The sequence below is a fragment of the Clinocottus analis genome, unplaced genomic scaffold, assembly GCF_023055335.1.
Source record: "Clinocottus analis isolate CAN_PGR_092001 unplaced genomic scaffold, fCliAna1.0.p SCAF_21, whole genome shotgun sequence".
NCBI lineage: Eukaryota > Metazoa > Chordata > Actinopteri > Perciformes > Cottidae > Clinocottus > Clinocottus analis.
Window position 1 is genome coordinate 8,989,984 of NW_027175943.1, and position 9,793 is coordinate 8,999,776.

The 9,793-nt window shown below is 43.3% G+C and overlaps 1 long non-coding RNA gene across 1 annotated transcript; it reads right to left on the reverse strand.

Annotated features, from left to right (window-relative positions):
* Positions 1–308: 308 nt before the first annotated feature.
* Positions 309–7,924, reverse strand: LOC137791951 (uncharacterized). The gene is made up of 3 exons (XR_011078064.1): positions 7,866–7,924; positions 6,924–7,183; positions 309–977 (listed from the first exon to the last, which is right to left on the reverse strand). It is a non-coding gene; the product is annotated as an uncharacterized lncRNA (long non-coding RNA).
* Positions 7,925–9,793: the final 1,869 nt, after the last annotated feature.

Below are 9,793 nucleotides of genomic sequence, written 5' to 3' on the forward strand. Positions count from 1 at the left end.
AAAACTAATTCTGGAGAAATCGCCAAATTTACCTAAAAGACCTGAATCCTTTTTTAATTTCTCATCAGCAGAGTTGGAATAAACATTAAAATATTGTCCTATTAATGAAAGTATAAAAATGTAAAATACTAAATTGAAACTTAACGTGCAGCAAAAATGTTTGACTTAAATACAGATTCATAAAAATGAGGAGCTAAATAACAATATTGGAAAATGAGATACATCAACATGTAAAGAGCACATACAGTATGTGAAATAGATGTGGTGGGTTCAAAAGTTTAACATTTCTTTTTGAAACAGCGCATGTATGATGTAACAAAAAAATAGAAATGCATGTATGTACATGAGGTTATTTTACTCCCACATAATGTTTGCATGAATGTATGAGATACATACGTGATTTTTGACTCTAGTGCGGTTGAACTTGCCGAGGTCTAAAAGTACCACAAAAAAAAAAATACACATTTTCAGACATTTCAAAGTAACTGATTTCATAATACCGATCAGAAATCCCATTTTTACATTTCAATAGAACAAAAAAAACAACTAATAATCAGCCCACTGCCTCCCTCTGCCAGCTCTCCTTCACCTGCCTGTTTCACCTTTCCAGTTCAAAATGCCAAACAAAAACACTCCTCCACACATCGGCCTTCAGAAGAGAGAAAAGGTCTCATGTCGGTCTGAACTGTGTGAATGTTCTTCCTCTTGGTCACGACAACTCTTCTCATCTTCTACCTGAAAGTAAGTCGAAGAAAAGTGAGAACGGAAACAGGAAATTAATCGCGTGCACATTTTACATACCATGTAATATTCCAGTTATTTCACATGTTAAATAATTAATTGTTTCCTGGAGAGCACGCATCTGAGCATCACTTGAACCTCCATCGCTGAAGGAGACTGCATTTTTTGGCAGCTTCTGTCATCTTCCGTGCCATCGGGAGAGCTGGCAACATGGTGGCACCAGCATCTGTTAGGAGCTAGAGGAGGGAGAGGATTTATTTTGCACTTTTGGGATAAACCAACAAAATATTAGTCAAATATGCAGCTTCTATTGGCCCTTGATGTACTTTGGAGATGATGCAAGATAACTGTTTGGTCGCACAATGCAGATCCAGGGTGAGATTTATGGTGCGTTTGTGTTTGTGAGGGTGCTATTTGTAGCAGATGATGTGTTTGGCTTCCTGAGAGGGGGAGGGTCCACAAAGTCCAGAAACTTGGCCCTTTTTCAAATGAAAGTGCATTTGTGCATTTATTAGTGTGCATTGGCAGACTGCACTCCACCCACTAGTTAAGCCAAGCTTTGAAGTTAAGGGTAAAAAGGATTACCGTAAGAAGAAAAAAATAGGTAAAACACTTGAATGATTGCGTTCACTTTCATTCTTTCTTTGAGTGAAACTTTGAGTGACGTTGGCTTTGACAAGGAATTGGCTTTAGAGATATATATAGAGTACATTTTGCTAAATCCAGTTCACTCTTCTTAAATTTAGATGAACTTATGATGGTATCTTTCATCAAGATTCTATTTTGATAAGGACACATTTTTATACATTTAAAAAATCATCTTATTGACTTTCCTGCTGAGAGTTAGACGAGAACATCGATATCACTTTCATGTCTGCAAACTAAATATGAAGTTACCCGCCGCAGCAGGATAACTTAGCTTAGCATAAAGACCGTAAAGGTCGAACGGCCATTTTGGACACAAACTTGCCTAAAAGCTGTTAACACTTTTTGATGAACGCAATCAAAAACAAAAGTGTCATTTCCTTCAAGAAAGCTTCAAGAAATGTCAAACTATGGAAAAGTGTCTGATCACTCGGGCATTGTCTGGGGTCACGTAGTGTTTAAAGGATGCATCCCATAATTCTAATGGTCTTAATACTCCCCAGGGTTCACTGGAGTGTGAGTTAAACCCAGAAAATTAAATGTTCAATTGTTTTCTCTCAACTGAGGCCGGTTTCACAAGAGTCTTGTTCCTGTCAGCCTTCATGTTTTCCAAGATCTAATAATTCAGCCTTTGGCAAACTACTCTTTGTAAATATGATTGTTAAGATGTTGTTGCAGTTGTGTGAACCCCGTGATTAACAATGTCTGAGCAGCGCGACTCAGTGATTCCATTGAAACGAAGACGTAGGAAGTCGGCTGTGGAGAAGCCCGTTATGGTTTTTGGTGCGTTGGAGAGACTGTTTGCAGCCAATTGTTCAAAAAAAAACAGTTGTTTCTCTGATCGGCGCAAAGAGCATTTAGTGATGCAATGAAGTGATGAAAAGAGGACTCGATCATAGCTGTGATGTCGTTGTAAAGAAAGATAAGTGAAAGCTCAAAAGCAACCGCGTTATGACTCCGTAGAGAACACCGGACCGCTCTCGATTTGTGTTATCACACTGGATCACATGTGTTTCTGTTTACCACATGGCTCAGTTGGACACCTTGTGGGCACCATTTTAGAAAGTGCATGCAATCAGACCAGAAGCTAACAGTTTCCAGATAAAACCCAATCCACCCCAATCCAATACTTTCAGTCCCCCGCTGACCTTCCTGTCAGAGAAACACAACATTCACTCGGTCAACAGTGCACAGCTTCCCAAAAACAAATGTGAAAATCTATAATGTGAAATATCATTTCCTCCTGTTTCTGGACATATTTTCTGGACATACGCGGGGCAGACGGCCACAACTGTACCTAACAGATTAGACGTCTCCACTCCTTCCTGTTTCATTCCATCCAGGTGCATACTGGGAACTCTGCCATGTACATCCCTCGGTGCACAACAGTACAGCGCAGCTGTGGAAGCCACCTAAATTTGATTCCTCTTGTTGTAGCCTAGCAACGGCGGGTATTAGCGCACACAAGCTGGATGGATGCGGTTCTGGTGCCAGAGGCAGGATGGGCGCCTGGTTGCAGCTCATTGGCAGATGACATTGAGTGAAAGCTGGCATTCTGAGATTAGGGGATCAGATGCTCACAGTGCTCTATGCAGGAAGTAGTATGAAATGTAAAATCAATACCAGGGGGGGGGGGGGAAGGGGCTTGACAGGTTCCTTACCCGCCACGTACAGATGTACATAGATACACCGTGCACAGTGTTGTTATACACACATAAACCCACATTACATACAATCCTGATTCTAATTTGTTGGGCTACTGTGGCTTTGTCAAAAATATTTGCAGAGGAGCGTTTAAAATCGAGTTATCAGATCTTGGCTCCCGTGCAGATAAGAGAAGTGGCCCAGGATTTGAGCAGATGTACTGGCGTCTTTCCAGCAAGCACAAATTCCTAATGTCACCTTTGCTATTGATTTACTTTGAATAAATAAGCTACTGTTTCGACTTGTTGTGTTAGGAACTTAGCACAGGGGGCGTCCTGGCGGCCTGGTGTGTGCAATGCAAACACGAATTCCAGGTTTGAAACCAGCCCAAGACTTTTGTCACATGCCTGTCTGACGTCTCTCGTCCCAGCAACCCCAACCCCTCCAAAAATGAAATAAACCTAAGGACAACACAGCCAAACAATACCCCTCTTGTGGATTCAAAACACAAGCCAGTAGCATTTCCACTGGCTTGAGGCCGCTGAGCGGGGGAGGCTACTCTCCCCCAAAAGCGTTGGCAGGTACGCTGGTTTCTGTTTGCTGGAATACCAGATGCCTCACGCCACATGCTTCAGACACTTTGATTTCATCTCCGTGCAGTTGTTGATCAGATCTGTCTCTGTTTGACGCAACCTGCCTCCCGTCTTCCTCATAACTTTCATCTTCTTCAAGCCGGGCGGGCAGGCGGCCGCGGCTGTCTTGAGATGTCACCCGGCGACGTGCAGTGTCCATCTGGTAAATGTTGTAATGGGGCTGGGTGAATGAATGGCCAGCCACTCCACTGCTTCCTTTATGAATCTCAGCAGTGGTGCTGTCCAACTTTGATTCCCCAGTTATTAGGGAAGCAAAGTCCCCACTGAGGAGACGCCCAGAGGAGAGGAAGAGAAAGAGACACACAAAAAGAGTGTGAAATCTGTGGCAGTGCTACAGAACATATTGTACAGCCCACCACCGCTCTCTTCCTGGAGCCCCTTCTTTCTTAGTTTCTCTGTAAACATGTTACCGCCACAATCAGCACTCTTAAAAACCGGAGGGATGGCAAAGCTGTTGCAGCCAACCAATGTGTAGCATGAGATTCTTAAACTGTGGCGTTGAATTGGATCAATCTTGGCTTCGTGGCTGAGACAGAGTGACATTTTAGGGTTGTTTAAAGAGCAGCAGATCAGGAAAAAAAGCAGTCTGAAGGTCATGTAATGAACCAAGCACCCTACGTCAGAGACAGACTAGATTTTGTGGAGAACCCACCGGGGATTTTCCTTCATCTTAAAAAATATCGACCGTTTCCCTCTGAATTTAAAGGGCTCCTACTGGATCCCATCACAAGGGGATTAAAGAGGAAAAGGGCAACTGGGATCACTTGGAGAGCAGACCCCTTCCACTTGAGCCAACACTCAAGCAGGGATGAAGTGGAGGCGCAGAGACGACCCAGAGGGAGAGAGCGCAGAGGGTAGGGAGAGACGGGGAGGTGGCATAGTTTGGATTCCCAATATGTGTCCGGGGAATCCGAAGTGAGGCCAGATGGCACAGGCCTGCCGGTCTTTGGGAATCACAGCATACGGCGGCGGGACGCATGGCAGAAGGTAGCGGGAAACAGTGCCGGGGTCAGCTCTTGATGTTGGACGCTCCCCGGAGCGGTTCCTTTCCATCCCTTTGAACAAGAGAGCATCTCCACACAACTGTGCCGCTCCTCTGCTTAATGCGGCAGTTGACTTCAAACGCCGCGCTATTCCCTCCTGCCCAAAGCCTCCTGAGTTCTAAACATATGTCGTCAGACCTGATGAAAACTCGGTGCCAATAACATGCCACTGAGCGCCACACATGGACATATGTGTTCTGTTTTTGCCGCAACTTTCATCTCCTACAATTTCATCTGACTCACTGCAACCGGCATGCTGGGGTCTACGTCAGCGAGCGGCGGCGCTTCTGAACGCCTGTCAGGCCGGTGTGCTTTGCCATAGATTGAAGCGCGATATGATGGCAGCCAATTATGTCAGTCAGCTCTCTGAGACAGATGTCCAATATAACCTGGTTAGCGCTAATAGGCCGTTTTTTAAACAAGAGTAATTATTCGTCTCTCACAGACCAGTAAAAGAGACGGATGCTAATATCTGATGCTGAATGTGTGTGACAGGTGTTACCACCAATTTCCCTCAGTCTCCTGTGGCAGCGGCCACTATGAAAACATCTTAAAACATGTCTACATCTCACACGTTTTTAACACATATTCTTTGACTTTGGGAAAGGAGCTACTCTGCATATGCATACTGATTATGTTCTTCTATTTCTGTCTAAGTAACAGTTTTTTGGAAGCCAAGTGTGGTGTTATGATTGTTGTTGCATCTCCATATCCGTGTATAGACTAAGATCCTCTCGTTATTCTCATTAATGGTCCATCTGTCATCTTGGCAGAAACCCACTGCTGTAGAGTTAGCTATGATTAACATTTAATCTATATGATTTTCTAATGAGAGTGGGGTGCCACACTCAGTAATGATTGATTTGTTCGCCTTTTTAATAATGGCTCTGGTTGTTGAGGGAGATGTTTAACTGTGTGCTGATTATGATGCCATTGTTTTCAGAATTTCACACAGTGCTACTTCTTAGTACGAATTTCTGTTGTTGAGCGTTGTGGCTATTATTGCAGTTGTCAGGAGGATAAATAAGCTGTCACTCAGCCGTAAGCGAGGCAACCTTTTGGCTTTTCATAATCTTTATTTCAACCATAAAGTTTGCTTGTGGGGTGTGTGTAGGTTTTTTTCTTCAGGTGGTGCGGACAGTCAAAGCTTGTTTGGATGAATATATAGTATGTGCGTTGCAATAGATTGGTGAACTGTGCTTCTCTTCCTGTCACGCTGTGCATGCTGGGATGCATTCCAACTCCTGTGACCCTGAACAGGAAGAACCAAAGCTTCACACGTTTCCTTTTTTCGACAGAAAAAAAAGCTAAGATTGCAGCAAATTAGTATTTCCGATATTATTTAGTACTTGATTATTTTTTGTGATTAGTTAATTATTTGTTTCGACAATAAAATGACAAATGATATTGAGTCAAGTTAAGTCAATTTTCCTTATAGGGCTCAAAATCTAACTAGCCTCAATCTGTGCAGCGCATGATAACCTGGATTCTTACACCTGATTCTTTGACGGGGAGGAGGAGGAAACCTCGGGAGGGCAAAAGAGGAGGAATCCCTCTCGCAGGATGCAACAGATGTTGTATGTGCTGTATCGAGTAGACAGCAATTACAATAATTACACCACAGAAAAACAGACTGCCAATATTAAGGTACAAAAACCTATGAAGAACCTCGTAAACCATTGGGTTTGTTGCCAAAAAACGATCAAATAGCTTCCTTTCTACCACGTACCCAAAAATCCCCATTGCTGGAACCCATGATGACACGTTTTGTCTGACCAGCAGTTCGAAATCCAAAGATATTACATTTAAATAAACATAAAAAGATTTGAGAAACTGGAGCCAGCAAATATGTGGTCTTATAATCTATCTTTAACCACGGAGTGACCAGACAAAGTGTTCAGTATATTGATGGGATGTTAAAAAAAGAGATAATTAAAGATAAATAGAGGCTACCGCCTCACAGGTGTATATTGTTTTTAACTCGCTCTTCTTGCTTCTTTTTACTACTTACTTCTACTTCTTCTTACTCAAGGACGATATTTGTTTATTAAATGGTCAGAACACTCTGCCACATCGATACGAAAAAATTAAATACCTCCACTTCTCATTATACTGAAGATGCCGAAAGACGCCAACTTGCGTTGCAGTTGTCCGTCTGTACGGGCAACACAGATCTGAAAACCTTCCATAGGCTCACCGAGACATCTGCCGTACATGGCAACATGAATAGAGCTGTTGGCTGGAGTTCAAGCTTTCGAGAGTGCCTTTTGTCTGCGAACGGCCCATTGTGGAAGGATAGGAGGATGGTGTTTACGGCCGCCGCTGCCTCCGTGGCCCCCACAAGGCGGATAATGAGACACAGTCGTTATCGGTGACAGCCGAGGGCCACGAGGAGTTGTATCGGCCCGGTCTTTCCGCTCTGATCCTCCCAGGGCGAGAGAGAAGATTGGGACGACACTGATGGAAAACGACACATAGAAAATGTTTCTGAGCAGGAGATATGACATGAACTTCAGATTGCAATTCATCAGTAGGTCCAGGAAGAAGTGATTAAGGTGCTTTGCAAATTGAAGGAGCATAAAGTAATACTCATAGGATATGTGATCACTTTACTCATTACTCAATTGCAAAAGTAATTAGTTCATTACTTTTATTATTTGGGCCAGCTCCATCAAACGTTCCTTTAAACAACCTCAAATCCTCCATTTGACACGTGTAGAGACAGAACCTTTTCTAGTTTTTTTACTGACCATTAAAAGCTAACGTTAGCTTGGCACTGGTGAACAGAACCAGGTGACTGCAGGCTAACTCGCCAAATGTACAGCCTGGTCTCGCTCCCACGGCATCAAATCCCAGTGCTTAGTGGCCATTAGTGTCTTGACACCAAAGCACACGTCACCCTACAGTGTCTAGATGGATAGAAGATGCACTGCGCTTTCAAATAACTCATTTAAAACCACCCTCGCCATTTTTAAGACACCGAGAGCAATGTAGCTTAAATTACGTGACACGTGTACTTATTTTAACCCAACCCATGATGTTTATTCTAAACCATACCAGGTAGTTTTGTTGCCTCAACAACATTTGTTGTCTATTTTGTAATTAAGACAACTTGTGAGTAAGCAGGAGGTGTATTTACCTTCTCTTTGGCTTCCTTAAACCTCCAGCTCCTGTGTCAAGCTAACGCGTCCTTCAAACTCCTGTTGAGACGGCACAGAAAAAAAACAGCAAATGTTCAGAGTATGGAAGCTTTATTAAAGTAACTGTAATTTCAAAATGGTGACCTGTCGTACCTCCCAACACTGAGAGGTTTTAAACTGAAATATAGCCAACGTTTGTTTGAACTTTGACACTTCTGTTACCAAACCAACCTCCCCCTGCACACAGATGCCATTCATTCTTATCTCACAGCTCAGGCCAAACATAAAAGTGAATCAGTGGCGCACTTCGTCCTATATCCACGCTGGATGTGGCACAACATCTTAATTGATTTGTTCCAAAACCAGATGAAGTGACTCACAAAAATCTGCTCTATATGCCCCTAGATAAGTGCAAAGAAACACACATTTCTGCTTTGAAGAGTATCCAGCAATTATATGTGGTATTTGCGGACAAACACCATTGTTCATGGAATTTAGGGTCGATTCTGAGGCCCTTACAGATGATTTATGTATTCAGCTGGGGAAGGGGGTGGATAAAATGGGCAAATTTCATCCGGCTGTAGAAAGCTGCAGCCCAGCGGGCCCGGAGAAGGCTTAAACATAAGCAGGACGGGTGCCAGGTCCTCTCCTTGGCCATTGTGCTTTAATTAACCTACATAGGAGCTGACTGCTTAAATGTGCAGTGATAGATAAGGCCCCTTGGATGATTGATTTATTTACTGCACATGCAAGTGATTTCCATAACATTACTTCCCCAATTACTAGCCATATGAGACACAAACACCATTAACAGCCAGCCTCAATGTATGTATGGGCATGAATGAACTAAAACGCAGTAAAACATCCATTATCGTGGATATTGGCTCCCAAAAACATGACAACGCTTCACGAAACTGCAACCAGGAAGAAACATCCGCCAAAGTCAGTGACGTCTCAGTGAGGGACGGTGAGGAGCCATTCCACTAAATGATTAAGAGATGCACTGTGCATCAAGTCTCCAAGATCTACGACTCTCGGAGACATTGTTTTATAAAAAACACAATGGCACTGGCTTTGTCAAGTGAAAGTCTGGCATGGGCCCAGCAGCAGTCTGAGGCTGTGATTGCAGCAGAACGTCTCCATCAGAGAGCACTAGAAGGTAACGGTGGGATTAAAATGGGCACTGCTGGCACATACAGGCGGGCAGAGTGTTTCATTTTTTTTTTTTTTTTTGCTAGGCCATTGTTCCATATGCGCTCCACCTGCGCCTCTCAGAGCCTCGCGCCAAACACACGGCCGGCAGGCTCCGCCATCCTCGCTGATTGGAAGTTGCCATGGTGACGCTGGAAGCCGGTGCTGAAAATGGGGGGTTGCGCTGTAAATCACAACATGGTATTTTTTTAATTTAGGAAATTGGCAAAGGAAGTGTAGTAAATGAATCGTCGTTAATAATAATTCACATATGGGACAAAACACAATTAGGCTGTTTTTGGCTACAGGCAAAGAGCAGGCAGCTCCCTCTAAAATGTGATCTCATCTCATCAAAGGCACTTCAGCTCTCCCAGTAGTCCTGAGTGAGGACGTAGTATGTCTCGATCTGATAATGATGTTTATGGAAATAATATCAGTGAAGATTATCATTGGACACAGAGAGCAGCGAGATGGAGACATCAATCATGTAATGATGACCCGTGAATTGATTCCTTATAAGTGCATGCAAATGGATGTTAGGAGTGATTCAGTGCATTGGATACAAAACTCACATTTCATATTTTTTCCCTCTGGGAAGCTTACCAACTACTCAACGCTGTTTTGTTTCATGAGTTATTTTTTCATAAAGTGTTTGGAGTGCAGAGGAGAGGCGAGCAGCAAAGCTCACCCGTAGTTTTTAATAACACGATGGCCACCATCCAGCTTCAGACGAGTG